Source organism: Trachypithecus francoisi, unplaced genomic scaffold (genome assembly GCF_009764315.1).
Source record: "Trachypithecus francoisi isolate TF-2019V2 unplaced genomic scaffold, Tfra_2.0 Lachesis_group12, whole genome shotgun sequence".
NCBI classification, from domain to species: Eukaryota; Metazoa; Chordata; class Mammalia; order Primates; family Cercopithecidae; genus Trachypithecus; species Trachypithecus francoisi.
In genome coordinates this window covers 55,091,131-55,108,814 of record NW_022681457.1, presented here as the reverse complement: position 1 = coordinate 55,108,814, position 17,684 = coordinate 55,091,131, and the positions used below count along the sequence as shown (strand labels likewise).

The window sequence follows — 17,684 nt, the reverse complement described above, 5'->3', positions numbered from 1 at the left end:
GCGGTAGCTCCGGCTGCTGTGGAGCCTGCCAAGTTGGATTTCCGAGCGGGAGAGGGCCACCACCTGCAGCACGTCAGCCACCGCGAGATGCCCGAAGATTTAGCTTTGGAGTCAAACCCTTCTGACCATCCAAGGGCAAGCACAATTTTCCTGAGCAAATCTCAAACTGATGTGTGAGAAAAGAGGAAGAGCAACCACTTAAATCATGTATCTCCAGGGCAGCTTACTAAAAAGTATAGCTCATGCTCAACAATATTTCTAGATGACAGAACAGTCAGCCAGCCTAATCTTAGAACCGCAGTAAAATGTGTGACCTCAGAAATATATTACCACGTAAAGAACAGAGATGCAAATAGATCCCTGGATATTTCTGATGAGAGATCACATCCCCTTACACGAGAAAAAGTTCCACAGGAATACTTTAAGCATGATCCTGAGCACAAGTTTATTTACAGATTTGTTCGTACTCTCTTTAGTGCTGCGCAGCTAACAGCTGAATGTGCAACAGTAACTTTGGTTTACTTAGAAGGGCTTTTAACTTATGCTGAAATCGACATTTGTCCCACTAACTGGAAAAGGATTGTTCTGGGAGCCACTCTTCTTGCCGCCAAGGTTTCGGATGATCAGGCTGTATGGACTGTGGACTACTGCCAGATCCTCAAGGACATTACAGTTGAGGACATGAATGAAATGGAAAGGCATTTTTCGGAGCTTCTTCCATTTAACATTAATGTTCCTGCCAGTGTTGATGCCAAACACTACTTTGACTCCTAAGCAGATTACAACAACCTGAATTTTCTATTTACTCCTCTTAGCAAAGAAAGAGCACGGAATCTAGAGGCTATTTCTAGATTATGTGGAGAGAAAGACTTGTGTGGAGCAGCTACATGAAGGTCTTTCAGCACTGATAGGTTCATTGGTATTCAGCACTCTAAAGCCATCCTCTCTTAAAGGGAGAAATGAGGGGGTTATAATGTCATGCGACCTTCATCTACAAACACTGGAGAAATATCACCTTTCCTGCTCAAAAATCAGCAAAATTAGTGTTTTCATCAAAAGGAAAGATCTCAAATTCAAGAGACTCATGGACAAGGATCATACTCCATAGAAAAGAATGGGACCTTGTCAATGCAACAAAACACTCTTCTGTCCTTTTTAATGTTTCAAAAAACCACTCCAAAGTGAAGGCTCCCATCTCACACAGATATTTGCTTATGGTGTGGGCCGATAGCTGTGAAGTATGTTAGGTTTTTTTAAACAATAGTTTAAATTTTTAGACATTAAAGACACTAACCACTAACTTTTATGTTTCTTCCAGTTTAAAGACACTAACCACTAACTTTTATGTTTCTTCCAGTTTTTCTCCCCCTGCTCATTTGGCTGCATATGCCTTTAGAATCAGTGCAGTATTACATTAGAACAAGGGACTCTAACTAAAGCCACTTAGGAGCTGACTGCAGCATTGTTAGGTATTGAAGGGTTCTTCCTCCCTACTGTTACCATTGAAGCTGCTAGTCATTGGCAATCACTTTAAACCAAAAAGCTGACGGATAACATTTGTCATTCATATTCTTTGCAAGCATTACTTTAGCATTTTAGCATGTTTGGGGTCATAAACAGAGGAAGTATCAGTTATTAATATCTACTTCTATTGGGGTCCATGTTGCATTTCTTGTGAACTATAAATGGTGCTTCTCATTTTCTGATAATTTTTATCTTGTTAAATAAGTGTATTAAAAGATATTTTCATAATGCCAACCAACATGGTAGTTCAGTGACAGTTAAAGAAAAGTGAAGCAGTTTTTAAGCTTTAATATAGTTTGGGCCCTCCAAGGCACTGCAGCATGAGTATAAATGCTATAAACCTTTAAAAAACATTGTTTGAGAGTTTTGTTTTGTTTTTTTTCTTTACGAGATGGGGATCTTGCTGTGTTGTCCAGGCTGGAATGCAGTGGCTATTCATGGGTGCAGTCATGGTGCACTGCAGCCTACAACTTCCTGGCTTTGGGCCATCCTCTAGCCTTGGCCACACGAGTGACTGAGACTGCAGGTGCACCCGGCATTTGTCTCCTGAATGTTAGGCATTTGATTTTTTGTTTCAGTCACTCTTGAAGATAGCAGACATTGACTGAAGCAAAAAATTAAAAGCTTTGTATTCAAAATTCTCAAAATGAAGCTGGGTGTGGTGGTGCATGCCTGAGGTTCCAGATACCTGGAGGCTGGGGCTGGAGGATTGCTTGGGGTCAGGTATTGGAGGCTGCAGTATACCGTGATGCTGCCTATAGAAATAGCTACTGCACTTCAACCTGGACAACATATCGGGATCCCCATCTCTTAGAAAAATGCAAAATTAAATGCAAAAGAAATGCGCTGGGCATAGCGATTCATGCCTATTATCTCAGTACTTTGGGAGGCTGAGGTGGGAGGATTACTTGAGCGCAGCAGTTCAAGACCAGTCTAGTCAACACAGTGAGACCCTGTCTGTAAAATAATAATAATAAATAAAAATAATCAGCTGGGTATGGTGGCATGTGTCGGTAGTCCCAGCTACTCTGGAGACTGAGGTGGGAGGATCACTTGGGCCTGGGAGATCAATGCTGCAGTGGACCATGATCATGCCACTGCACTCCAGCCTGGGCGACATCGAGACCCTATCTCAGAAGAAGGAAAAGAAAAACATTCAGGCAAGGTTTTGTGAAGGTTTGTAGCATTAATACTTCTACAAGTATCAAAGCTTAAAATTACATTAAACATTTGGAATATCTTGTATCTCCATAAAATGCCCTTCTCTTTTTAAAAGGAGTTACTTGCAGAGCTGTGCTCTATATGCATTGATCACTGAAGTTTCTTTAATGTAAAGGAAGATTTTGAAGAGCAGTGTTAATTAACAGGTAATAAGGCCAGGCGCGGTGGCTCAAGCCTGTAATCCCAGCACTTTGGGAGGCCGAGATGGGTGGATCACGAGGTCAGGAGATCGAGACCATCCTGGCTAACACGGTGAAACCCCGTCTCTACTAAAAAAAAAAAAAAAAAAAAAAAAAAAAAAAAAAAAAAAAATTAACAGGTAATAAAAGGAATTGGACCCTAATGATAAAAGGCAATATGAATAGCTGTTTTATCATCCTACATGCTATCAACCTGTAGGTGTCCCATTAAGTCCTGCTATTTAAGAAGTAACTTACCAAGTATAAATATGTAACAAACCTGCACGTTATGCACATGTACCCTAGAACTTAAAGTATAATAAAAAAAATAAATAAATAAATAAATAAAAAGAATTAGAATTGGCACCAAAAAAAAAAAAAAGTAGTAACTTACATAACCCTTAAGAACACTTACTTCAGGCTTTAACAGGCAAAGAACAAATAATTTTAGGAGACTGATAATGTCATCTAAATTTGAAAAACTAAAAGGAGATTAGTGTTCTCAACTATGTGAAATCTATTTCTCCTACTTTCTCAAATCTAATCCTAGGAACCTTGCTCATAAACAAAGCATTTCTGGGCCAGGAATACTTCCTCCACTATAGCAATGCTTCACATCATATTGTGCTGCAATTTCCATCATTTTTAAAGGACAGATAAATACATGTTAAATAATGGAATAAAAATATCACAATCTACCACTTCAAAAAAAAAATTGCTTCTGGAGTTCAGAGCTTGGAGATTCAAGTATTGATAGCCATTTTATTTTTAAAAGAATGTTACAATTTATGTGGTTATTTCTCATGTTTATATTGAATGCTAATAAATGCTTCTAATTTTTTTAAAGAAACAAACATAATTATCTCAATAGAAAAAAGCCTTTGATAAAATTCAGCATCCCTTCATGTTAAAAACCAATGAACAGAACAGAGACCTCAGAAATACCACCACACATTTACAACTATCTGACCTTTGACAAACCTGACAAAAGCAATGGGGAAAGGATCTTCTATTAAGTAAGTGGTGCTGGGGAAACTGGCTAGCCATATGCAGAAAACTGAAACTGGACCCCTTCCTTACAAAATTATACAAAAATTAACTTACACAAAAATTAACTGAAGATGGGTTAAACACTTAAATGTTTAACCATAAAAGCCCTAAATGAAAACCTAGGCAATACCATTCAGGACAAAGGCATGGGAAAGACTTCATGACAAAAACACCAAAAGCAATTGCAACAAAAGCCAAAGTTTGACAAATGGGATCTAATTAAACTAAAGAGCCTCTGCACAGCAAAAGAAACTATCATCAGAGTGAACAGGCAACTAACAGAACAGGAGAAAATGTCTGCAATCTACCCATCTGACAAAGGTCCAATATACAGAATTTATAAGGAACTTATACAAATTTAAAAGAAAAAAATAGTCGGGCGCGGTGGCTCAAGCCTGTAATCCCAGCACTTTGGGAGGCCGAGGCAGGCAGATCATGAGGTCAGGAGATCAAGACCATCCTGGCTAACATGGTGAAACCCCGTCTCTACTAAAAATACAAAAAATTAGCTGGGCGTGGTGGTGGGCACCTGTAGTCCTAGTTACTCGGAAGGCTGAGGCAGGAGAATGGCGTGAACCCGGCAGGCGGAGCTTGCAGTGAGCTGAGATCGGCCACTGCACTCCAGCCTGGGCGACAGAGCAAGACTCCGTCTCAAAAAAATAAATAAATAAATAAACAACCCCATCAAAAGTGGACAAAACATGAACAGATGCTTCTCAAAAGAAGACATTTACGTGGCCAAGAAACATATGAAAAAACACTCAGCCGGGCAAAGAGGCTTATGCCTGTAATCTCAGGACTTTGGGAGGCCAAGGCGACTGGATCACCTGAGGTCGGGAGTTCGAGACCAGCCTGGCCAAAATGGAGAAACCTGTCTCTACTAAAAATACAAAATTAGTCAGGCGTGGTGGCGCATGCCTGTAATCCAGGCTACTTGGGAGGCTGAGGCAGAAGATTCACTTGAACCCAGGAGGCGGAGGTTGCAGTGAGCCAAGATCTCACCACTGCACTCCAGTCTGGGCAATAACAGCGAAACTCCATCTCAGAAAAAATAAAAAGGCTCAACATCACCGACCATCAGGGAAATGCAAATCAAAACCACAATGAGATACATCTCACACCAGTGAGAATGGTAAATAATAAAAAGTCGAAAAGCAGATGTTGGTGAGGCTGTGGAGAAATAGAACACCTTTACACTGTTGGTGGGAAGGCAAATTAACCATTGTGGAAGACAGTATGGTCATTCCTCAAGGATCTAGACAAGAAACACCATTTGATCCAGCAATCCCATTACTGGGTATATACCCAAAGGAATATAAAATATTCTACTATGGGGCGGAGCAAGATGGCCGAATAGGAACAGCTCCAGTCTCCAACTCCCAGCACGAGCGACACAGAATACCAGTGATTTCTGCATTTTCAACTGAGGTACTGGGGTCATCTCACTGGGGAGTGCCGGACAATCGGTGCTGGTCACCTGCTGCAGCCGGACCAGCGAGAGCTGAAGCAGGGCGAGGCATCGCCTCACCTGGGAAGTGCAAGGGGGAAGGGAATCCCTTTTCCTAGCCAGGGGAACTGAGACACACAACACCTGGAAAATCAGGTAACTCCCACCCCCATACTGCGCTTTAAGCAAACGGGCACACCAGGAGAATATATCCCACACCTGGCCAGGAGGGTCCCACGCCCACGGAGCCTCCCTCATTGCTAACACAGCAGTCTGCGGCGATCTAACCGCAAGGCAGCAGTGAGGCTGGGGGAGGGGCGCCCGCCATTGCTGAGGCTTAAGTAGGTAAACAAAGCCGCTGGGAAGCTCGAACTGGGTGGAACCCACAGCAGCTCAAGGAAACCTACCTGTCTCTGTAGACACCACCTCTGGGGACAGGGCACAGCTAAAAAACAACAGGGGAAGCAGCAGAGGCCTGTGCAGACGCGAATGACTCTGTCTGACAGCTTTGAAGAGAGCAGTGGATCTCCCAACATGGAGGTTGAGATCTGAGAACGGACAGACTGCCTGCTCAAGTGGGTCCCTGACCCCTGAGTAGCCTAACTGGGAGACATCGCCCACTAGGGGCAGTCTGACACCCCACACCTCACAGGGTGGAGTACACCCTGAGAGGAAGCTTCCAAAGTAAGAATCAGACAGGTACACTTGCTGTTCAGCAATATTCTATCTTCTGCAACCTCTGCTGCTGATACCCAGGCAAACAGGGTCTGGAGTGGACCTCAAGCAATCTCCAACAGACCTACAGCTGAGGGTCCTGACTGTCAGAAGGAAAACTATCAAATAGGAAGGACACCTATACCAAAACCCCATCAGTACGTCACCATCATCAAAGACCAGAGACAGATAAAACCACGAAGATAGGGAAAAAGCAGGGTAGAAAAGCTGGAAATTCAAAAAATAAGAGCGCATCTCCCCCTGCAAAGGAGTGCAGCTCATCGCCAGCAACGGATCAAAGCTGGTCAGAGAATGACTTTGACGAGATGAGAGAAGAAGGCTTCAGTCCATCAAACTTCTCAGAGCTAAAGGAGGAATTACGTACCCAGCACAAAGAAACTAAAAATCTTGAAAAAAGAGTGGAAGAATTGACAGCTAGACTAATTAATGCAGAGAAGGTCATAAACGAAATGACAGAGATGAAAACCATGACACGAGAAATACGTGACAAATGCACAAGCTTCAGTAACCGACTAGATCAACTGGAAGAAAGAGTATCAGCGATTGAGGATCAAATGAATGAAATGAAGTGAGAAGAGAAACTAAAAGAAAAAAGAAGAAAAAGAAATGAACAAAGCCTGCAAGAAGTATGGGATTATGTAAAAAGACCAAATCTACGTCTGATTGGGGTGCCTGAAAGTGAGGGGGAAAATGGAACCAAGTTGGAAAACACTCTTCAGGATATCATCCAGGAGAACTTCCCCAACCTAGTAGGGCAGGCCAACATTCAAATTCAGGAAATACAGAGAACACCACAAAGATACTCCTCGAGAAGAGCAACTCCAAGACACATAATTGCCAGATTCACCAAAGTTGAAATGAAGGAAAAAATCTTAAGGACAGCCAGAGAGAAAGGTCGGGTTACCCACAAAGGGAAGCCCATCAGACTAACAGCAGATCTCTCGGCAGAAACTCTACAAGCCAGAAGAGAGTGGGGGCCAATATTCAACATTCTTAAAGAAAAGAATTTTCAACCCAGAATTTCATATCCAGCCAAACTAAGTTTCATAAGTGAAGGAGAAATAAAATCCTTTACAGATAAGCAAATGCTTAGAGATTTTGTCACCACCAGGCCTGCCTTACAAGAGACCCTGAAGGAAGCCCTAAACATGGAAAGGAACAACCGGTACCAGCCATTGCAAAAACATGCCAAAATGTAAAGACCATCGAGGCTAGGAAGAAACTGCATCAACTAACGAGCAAAATAACCAGTTAATATCATAATGGCAGGATCAAGTTCACACATAACAATATTAACCTTAAATGTAAATGGACTAAATGCTCCAATTAAAAGACACAGACTGGCAAACTGGATCAAGAGTCAAGACCCATCAGTCTGCTGTATTCAGGAGACCCATCTCACATGCAGAGACATACATAGGCTCAAAATAAAGGGATGGAGGAAGATCTACCAAGCAAATGGAGAACAAAAAAAGCAGGGGTTGCAATCCTAGTCTCTGATAAAACAGACTTTAAACCATCAAAGATCAAAAGAGACAAAGAAGGCCATTACATAATGGTAAAGGGATCAATTCAACAGGAAGAGCTAACTCTCCTAAATATATATGCACCCAATACAGGAGCACCCAGATTCATAAAGCAAGTCCTTAGAGACTTACAAAGAGACTTAGACTCCCATACAGTAATAATGGGAGACTTCAACACTCCACTGTCAACATTAGACAGATCAACGAGACAGAAAGTTAACAAGGATATCCAGGAATTGAACTCAGCTCTGCACCAAGCGGACCTAATAGACATCTATAGAACTCTCCACCCCAAATCAACAGAATATACATTCTTCTCAGCACCACATTGCACTTATTCCAAAATTGACCACATAATTGGAAGTAAAGACTCCTCAGCAAATGTAAAAGAACAGAAATTATAACAAACTGTCTCTTAGACCACAGTGCAATCAAACTAGAACTCAGGACTAAGAAACTCAATCAAAACCGCTCAACTACATGGAAACTGAACAACCTGCTCCTGAATGACTACTGGGTACACAACGAAGTGAAAGCAGAAATAAAGATGTTCTTTGAAATCAATGAGAACAAAGATACAACATACCAGAATCTCTGGGACACATTTAAAGCAGTGTGTAGAGGGAAATTTATAGCACTAAATGCCCACAAGAGAAAGCAGGAAAGATCTAAAATTGACACTCTAACATCACAATTAAAAGAACTAGAGAGGCAAGAGCAAACAGATTCAAAAGCTAGCAGAAGGCAAGAAATGACTAAGATCAGAGCAGAACTGAAGGAGATAGAGACACAAAAAACCCTCCAAAAAATCAATGAATCCAGGAGTTGGTTTTTTGAAAAGATCAACAAAATTGACAGACCGCTAGCAAGACTAATAAAGAAGAAAAGAGAGAGGAATCCAATAGACGCAATAAAAAATGATAAAGGGGATATCACCACCGACCCCACAGAAATACAAACTACCATCAGAGAATACTATAAACACCTCTACGCAAATCAACTAGAAAATCTAGAAGAAATGGATAATTTCCTGGACACTTACACTCTTCCAAGACTAAACCAGGAAGAAGTTGAATCCCTGAATAGACCAAGAGCAGGCTCTGAAATTGAGGCAACAATCAATAGCCTACCCACCAAAAAAAGTCCAGGACCAGATGGATTCACAGCTGAATTCTACCAGAGGTACAAGGAGGAGCTGGTACCATTCCTTCTGAAACTATTCCAATCAATAGAAAAAGAGATTTTTATGAGGCCTAACTCATTTTATGAGGCCAACATCATCCTGATACCAAAGCCTGGCAGAGACACAACAAAAAAAGAGAATTTTAGACCAATATTCCTGATAAACATCGATGCAAAAATCCTCAATAAAATACTGGCAAACCGGATTCAGCAGCACATCAAAAAGCTTATCCACCATGATCAAGTGGGCTTCATCCCTGGGATGCAAGGCTGGTTCAAAATTCACGCAGAAAAGGCTTTTGACAAAATTCAACAGCCCTTCATGCTAAAAACACTCAATAAATTCGGTATTGGCCGGGCGCGGTGGCTCAAGCCTGTAATCCCAGCACTTTGGGAGGCCGAGGTGGGCGGTTCACAAGGTCAGGAGATCGAGACCATCCTGGCTAACATGGTGAAACCTCGTCTCTACTAAAAATACAAAAAACTAGCCGGGCGCGTTGGCGGGCGCCTGTAGTCCCAGCTACTCGGGAGGCTGAGGCAGGAGAATGGCATGAACCCGGGAGGTGGAGCTTGCAGTGAGCTGAGATCCGGCCACTGCACTCCAGCCTGGGTGACAGAGCGAGACTCCGTCTCAAAAAAAATAAAAAATAAAAAAATAAATTCGGTATTGATGGAACGTACCTCAAAATAATAAGAGCTATTTATGACAAACCCACAGCCAATATCATACTGAATGGGCAAAAACTGGAAAAATTCCCTTTGAAAACTGGCACAAGACAGGGATGCCCTCTCTCACCACTCCTATTCAACATAGTGTTGGAAGTTCTGGCTAGGGCAATCAGGCAAGAGAAAGAAATCAAGGGTATCCAGTTAGGAAAAGAAGAAGTCAAATTGTCCCTGTTTGCAGATGACATGATTGTATATTTAGAAAACCCCATTGTCTCAGCCCAAAATCTCCTTAAGCTGATAAGCAACTTCAGTAAAGTCTCAGGATACAAAATTAATGTGCAAAAATCACAAGCATTCTTATACACCAGTAACAGACAGAGACCCAAATCATGAATGAACTTCCATTCACAATTGCTTCAAAGAGAATAAAATACCTAGGAATCCAACTTACAAGGGATGTAAAGGACCTCTTCAAGGAGAACTACAAACCACTGCTCAGTGAAATAAAAAAGGACACAAACAAATGGAAGAACATACCATGCTCATGGATAGGAAGAATCAATATCGTGAAAATGGCCATATTGCCCAAGGTTATTTATAGATTCAATGCCATCCCCATTAAGCTACCAATGAGTTTCTTCACAGAATTGGAAAAAACGGCTTTAAAGTTCATATGGAACCAAAAAAGAGCCCACATTGCCAAGACAATCCTAAGTCAAAAGAACAAAGCTGGAGGCGTCACGCTACCTGACTTCAAACTATACTACAAGTCTACAGTAACCAAAACAGCATGGTACTGGTACCAAAACAGAGATATAGACCAATGGAACAGAACAGAGTCCTCAGAAATAATACCACACATCTACAGCCATCTGATCTTTGACAAACCTGAGAGAAACAAGAAATGGGGAAAGGATTCCCTATTTAATAAATGGTGCTGGGAAAATTGGCTAGCCATAAGTAGAAAGCTGAAACTGGATCCTTTCCTTACTCCTTATACGAAGATTAATTCAAGATGGATTAGAGACTTAAACGTTAGACCTAATACCATAAAAACCCTAGAAGAAAATCTAGCTAGTACCATTCAGGACATAGGCATGGGCAAGGACTTCATGTCTAAAACACCAAAAGCAACGGCAGCAAAAGCCAAAATTGACAAATGGGATCTAATTAAACTAAAGAGCTTCTGCACAGCAAAAGAAACTACCATCAGAGTGAACAGGCAACCTACAGAATGGGAGAAAATTTTTGCAATCTACTCATCTGACAAAGGGCTAATATCCAGAATCTACAAAGAACTCCAACAAATATACAAGAAAAAAACAAACAACCCCATCAAAAAGTGGGCAAAGGATATGAACAGACATTTCTCAAAAGAAGACATTCATACAGCCAACAGACACATGAAAAAATGCTCCTCATCACTCGCCATCAGAGAAATGCAAATCAAAAACACAATGAGATACCATCTCACACCAGTTAGAACGGCAATCATTAAAAAATCAGGAAACAACAGGTGTTGGAGAGGATGTGGAGAAATAGGAACACTTTTACACTGTTGGTGGGATTGTAAACTAGTTCAACCATTATGGAAAACAGTATGGCAATTCCTCAAGGATCTAGAACTAGATGTACCATATGACCCAGCCATCCCACTACTGGGTATATACCCAAAGGATTATAAATTATTCTACTACAAAGACACATGCACACGTATGTTTATTGCGGCACTATTCACAATAGCCAAGACTTAGAATCAACCCAAATGTCCATCTGTGACAGACTGGATTAAGAAAATGTGGCACATATACACCATGGAATACTATGCAGCCATAAAAAAGGATGAGTTTGCGTCCTTTGTAGGGACATGGATGCAGCTGGAAACCATCATTCTTAGCAAACTATCACAAGAAGAGAAAACCAAACACCGCATGTTCTCACTCATAGGTGGGAACTGAACAATGAGATCACTTGGACTTGGGAAGGGGAACATCACACACTGGGGCCTATCATGGGGAGGGGGGATGGGGGAGGGGAGAGGGATTGCATTGGGGAGTTATACATGATATAAATGATGAATTGATGGGTGCTGACGAGTTGATGGGTGCAGCACACCAACATGGCACAAGTATACATATGTAACAAACCTGCACGTTATGCACATGTACCCTAGAACTTGAAGTATAATAAAAATAAATAAAAAAATATTCTACTATAAAGACACATGCACATGCATGTTTACTGCAACACTAGTTACAATAACAAAGACATGGAACTAACCCAAATGCCCATCAATGACAGACTGAATAAAGAAAATGTGGTACATATATGCCATGGAATACTATGCAGCCATCAAAAGGAATGAGATCATGTCCTCTGCAAGAACATGAATGAAGCTGGAAGCCAGCATCCTCAGCAAACTAACACAGGAATAGAAAACCAAGCATTGCATATTCTCACTCATAAGTGGGAGCTAAACAAGAAGAGCACATGGACACAGAGGCAAAACTACACACACCAGAGCCTGTTGAGGGGTGAATGGTGAGGAGACAGAACTTAAGAGGATGGGTGACTAGATGCACCAAATCACCATGGCACACATACCTACATAACAAACCTGCATATTCTGCACGTGTATCCCCCTGCTTTTTTAGAGGAAAGAGTAAACAAATGTTACTCATCACATAAACCAAAACTTAAGACAAAAACCACAGGATTATTTCAATAGATGCTTAAAAAGCCTTCAATATAATTTACTATCCTTCATGTTCAAACCCTCAACAAACTAGGCACTGTAGGTACATACTTCAAAATAATGAGTCATCTTTGACAAACTTACAGCCAACATACTAAATGGACACAAATGGGAACCATTCCTCCTTGAAAACTGGCACAAGACAAGGATGCCTTCCCTCAAAACTCCTATTCGACATAGAATTGGTACAGTCTCAGCAGAAAACCTCTCTAAACTGATAAGCAACTTCAGCAAAGTTTCAGGATACTAAATCAGTAGCATCGCTGTACATCAACATCCAAGCCAAAAGTCAAATCAAAAACATAATGCCATTCACAATTGACACACACACACACCCACATACACACACATAAATATCTAGGAATGCAGCTAACCAGGAATGTGAAAGATCAGTATAACAAGATGACCAAACACTGCTTAAAGAACAGAGAGATGACACAAACAAATGAAAAACCATTTTAGGCTCATGGATAGAAAAGATTAATATCATTAAAATGTCAAAACTACCCAAAGAAATTTACTGACTTAATGCTATTCCTAACAAATTACCAAAAACATTATTAACAGAACTAAAAATTAACTTATATGGAACTAAAATGAGCCCGAATAGCCAAGGCAATTTTAAGCAAAAAGGAGAAAGCTGGAAGCATTACATTACCCCTCTTCAAACTACACTAAAGGGCTACAGTAATCAAAGCAGCATAATACTGATACAAAAAGAGATGCATACAAAAATGCAACAGAATAGAGAGCCCAGAAATAATGCCACACACCTCCAACTATCTGATCTTTGACAAAGCTGCCAAGAGGAACGTGGGAAGAATTCCCTATTTAATAAATGGTGCTGGAATAAGCTGGGAGCGGTGGCTCATATCTGTAATCCCAGCATTTTGGGAGGCTGAGGTGGGTGGATCACTTGAGGTAAGAAGGTCGATACCAGCCTGGCCCACGTGGTGAAACCCTGCCTCTACTAAAAATACAAAAATTAGCTGGGTGTGGTGGCACATGCCTGTAATTCTAGCACTTTGGGAGTCCAAGGCAGGTGGACCACTTGAGGTCAGGAGTTCCAAGCCAGCCTGCCCAATACAGGAAAACTTCATCTCTACTGAGAATACAAGAATTAGCAGGGCGTGGTGGTGCATGTCTGTAGTTCCAGCTGCTCAAGAGGCTGAGGCATGAGAATTGCTTGAACCCATGAGGCAGAGGTTGCAGTGAGTCAAGATCATGCCACTGAACTCCAGCCTGGGTCACAGAGTGAGACTCTGCCTCAAAAGAAAAAAATAGTCATTAACAGATACTGGCAAGGTTGAAGACAAAAGGGAATGCTTATACACTGTTGGTGGGAGTGTAAATTGGTTCAATCATTGTGAAAAGCAGTGTGGCGATTCCTCACAGAACTAAAAACAGAATTACCATTGGACCCAGCAACCTCTTAATTGGGTATATACTCAAATAAATATAAATTATTCTACCATAAAGTCACATCCACATGTATATTCATTTCAGCACTGTTCACAATAACAAAGACATGGAATAAACCTAAATGCCTATCAGTGGTAGCCTAGATTGAAAAAAATATGGTATGGTCAGACAACAGAGCTCATTCTTGTAATCCCAGCACTTTGGGAGACTGAGGCAGGTGGATTACCTTAGCTCAAGAGTTCAAGATGAGCCTGGGCAGCGTGGCAAAACCCCATTTCTACAAAAAATAAAAAAAATTAGTCGGACGTGGTAGTGTGTGCCTGTCGTCCCAGTTACTTAACGGGCTGAGGTAGGAAGACCCCTTGAGGCTTGGAGGTTGAGGCTGAAGTGAGCCACGACTGCACCACTGCACTTCAGCCTGTGTGACACAGTGAGACACTGTCTTCAAAAAAAAATAAAGAAAAGATTTAATAAAAACAAAATATGGTACATAAACATCATGGAAGACTATATGGCCATAAAACAAACAACACCAAGATTAAGATCTCTGCAGCAACAGGGATGGCGCTGGAGACCATTAGCCTTAGAAAACTAATGCAGAAACACAAAACCAAATCCATGTTATCATTTGTAAGGAAGAGCTAAATAACAGGAACACACGGACACAAAGGAGGAACAGTCACAGAGGCCTAGTTGAGGATGGAGGAGGAAAGGACAAAGAGGATCTGAAAAAATACCTCTTTGCTGCTAGGCTTAGTACCTCAGTGACCAAATCACCTACTCCAAACCCCCATGACACAATTTTACCCATAAACAACCCTGCACATGTACACATGTCGAAAAAGAAAACCCATGGGTGGGGAAGAATGCAATGTAACTGGATTGTTTGTTCTGCAGATAGTGGCCCAGGTGGGGCTGTACTCTGATTTACTTCTGGGTCCATGCAGGCAAATGAGATTAAGAACAGGTGGGCCGGGCGCGGTGGCTCAAGCCTGTAATCCCAGCACTTTGGGAGGCCGAGACGGGCGGATCACGAGGTCAGGAGATCGAGACCATCCTGGCTAACACGGTGAAACCCCGTCTCTACTAAAAATACAAAAAACTAGCTGGGCGAGGTGGCGGGCGCCTGTAGTCCCAGCTGCTCGGGAGGCTGAGGCAGGAGAATGGCGTGAACCCGGGAGGCGGAGCTTGCAGTGAGCTGAGATCCGGCCACTGCACTCCAGTCCAGGCGACAGAGCGAGACACCGCCTCAAAAAAAAAAAAAAAAAAAGAACAGGTGGTCCAGGACCCTAGGCTGGTGGAGAAAACAGGTTGCTGCTGCAGATTCACTGTCTGGGGGTTGGGATATGCCAGGAGACTTGTAGACACTTTTGTGGGTTTTGGGCAAGAAATACTAGGATCCACAATGCTGTGGTGAAATTCCCAGGGTGATGACTAGTCCTGGGAGGGGTGTGGACATGTCAATGTCTAGAGGGTATGTTTGTGAGTGGGTCGGAATCCTGTGGTGACAGCTGTGGGAAAAGGGGTTCTGTCATCAGAGTTCCTTTCCTCTAAGTTTTCATCCTCTCTTACCCTAGGAGGAGACCTGGAATCACACGACAATGAAAGGCTCTGTTCTCCTTTACACAAAGGAGAGGTCTCGGTGATATCTTTCTACTAGCACCAAATCTGTAGAGTTTGCTGAACACAAGCAATTCCCTAGCACCAATTCAATGTCTAACATTTGAATTCTGACACCACACAGAGTCAGCAAAGACCCTGATTCAGGGCTTAGTCTCATAACATTGCCCTCATTGCAGTTGCCAGTCACAAACCCCATAGGCCCATCTACACTTCTGAGCTACTGTTTAAAAATTAAGGACTCCTTCAATCTTCCTCAAGTTCAACAATTCAATGGAGCTACTCACAGAACTCAGCAAAACACTGGAGTTATGTTTACCGATTATAAGAGATACAACTCAGGAAAAATCAAATAGAAGAAATGTATGGAACAAAAAGAAGAGGTGGGGAAAGATGGAACATATCGATAACCCTGGTAAATAGCTGTGACTAATAAAATTTTTCATCCTTTGTGTTCTCCAGGAACAGCTTATGGAAACACTCTTCCATTATGAATTACATGGTGCTCTCTTTTCTTTTTTATCGCATAGCCAGACACAGACTCTGTCAATGATATATTGAACTAGAGCAACTCGAATTTGAATAGGGGCTGAGTAAAATATGGCTGCAACCCACCAGGCTGCATTCCCAGATGGTTAGGCATTCTAAGTCACAAGATGAGATAGGAGGTCAGCACAAGATACAGGTCATAAACAGCTAGATGATAAAACAGCTTGCAGTAAAGAAGTGGGATAAAAGTCACCAAAACCAAGATGTTGACGAGAGTGTCCTCTGGTCATCCTCACTGCTACACTCCCACCAGTGCCACGACAGTTTACAAATGCCATGGCAACATCAGGAAGTTACATCATAATGGTCTAAACAGGAGAGGCATAAATATTCCACCCCTTGTTTACCATAAATCTAAGAAGTAACTATAAAAATGGGCAACCAGCCTATGGAGAAAGCCATTCTCTTATTTCTTCACTTTCTTAATAAATTTACAGGCCGGTGCAGTGGCTCACACCTGTAATCCCAGCACTTTGGGAGGCTGAGACGGGTGGATCACCTGAGGTAGGGAGTTCAAGACCAGCCTGACCAACATGGAGAAACCCCGTCTCTACTAAAAATACAAAATTAGCTGGGCATGATGGCCCATGCCTGTAATGCTAGCTACTCGGGAGGCTGAGGCAGGAGAATCGCTTGAACCTGGGAGGCAGAGGTTGCAGTGAGCCGAGATCGCGCCATTGCACTCCGGCCTAGGCAACAAGAACAAAACTCCTTCTCAAAAATAAATAAATTTGCTTTCACTTTACTCTATAGACTCACCCTGAATTCTTTCTTAAGATCCAAGAACCCTCTCTTGGGGTATGGGTCAGGACTTCTTTCCGGTAACATTTTTCTGGCAACCACAAAGGGACTATATTGAAGAGACCTCTGACCCAAAGGAAAACCACCTATGCCCACTAATGGCTGACACTGAGTGAGTAGGGTACATACAGCTGGGTAAAGGATGGGATTGGGTTAGGGGCCCGACTTAGGGGAGTTACAGTCTCTCCTAAAGCAGAGTGGGTCAAAGACACCTCTTAATAAAAAGCAAGGATGCTTGACTGAACTTGGATTCGAGGCCCAACTTAGGAAGGTTATAGTCCTTCCTAAGATTTAGAAGGTTAGACACCACTCTCAGTAAAGTCCCTCTCAGCTAAGAACTGGTTTGGTACTATGGGATGTTAATTGCAATTCTTTTATGATTAAGCTGTCTTGTACTCTTTGCTGGTAGCTATAGGTGACAGAATGAGGCATCTACAGGACCACGGAACATGGGGAGCTTTTTCCTCTCCAAAAGGGACAACTTGAGAGCTGACAGGACTGCTGGAAAGATCCTTTTCCTACCGACAAGCAGCCACATGAGCTTTTCACTGTCGCCGCAGCTGGTGGGTCTTTCTCCGGCCTCCCTGAGCTCTTTGCCTTCCCTATTCCGCCACAGGCAATGCTTTTTTCTCTCCTTTCCCTTTATTATCTTTTCCATTACTCAGGGTGACTGTCTTGCCCAGAGGCCTCAAGCTGAAACTCCTGATTGGAGGTCGAATTAATGATAATGGGCCCAACTGGGGCCGTTTGAGGCTTGCCAGTTTGATATTGATTGCTAAATAGAGAGGCAATCAATATCAAAAAATATGTGTTTTGTCACACATATTTTGCTCTGGCCAAAATGAAAAAAGATAATTTTCCTCTGTGTTGTGGCTTGGCCCCCAGTGCTGTGGGGCAGCCAGCCATGTCACTAGGGCCACTCAGGGAAAAGGAACCCAGAAGCTTGGCATGCTGGCAGAAGGGTACACATTTCTTACCAAACAGAATTCTGGCCTCTCTCTATA

The 17,684-nt window shown here is 42.3% G+C and overlaps 2 protein-coding genes and 1 pseudogene across 2 annotated transcripts in view; 1 reads left to right on the top strand and 2 right to left on the bottom strand.

The window, feature by feature from the left end:
• The window catches only part of LOC117093721 (zinc finger protein 100-like), a 566,997-nt gene that overhangs the window by 25,933 nt on the left and 523,380 nt on the right, over positions 1–17,684 (bottom strand).
• Positions 1–17,684, bottom strand: part of LOC117093717 (zinc finger protein 429-like) — a 412,022-nt gene that overhangs the window by 185,376 nt on the left and 208,962 nt on the right.
• Positions 4–1,057, top strand: LOC117093736 (annotated as a pseudogene).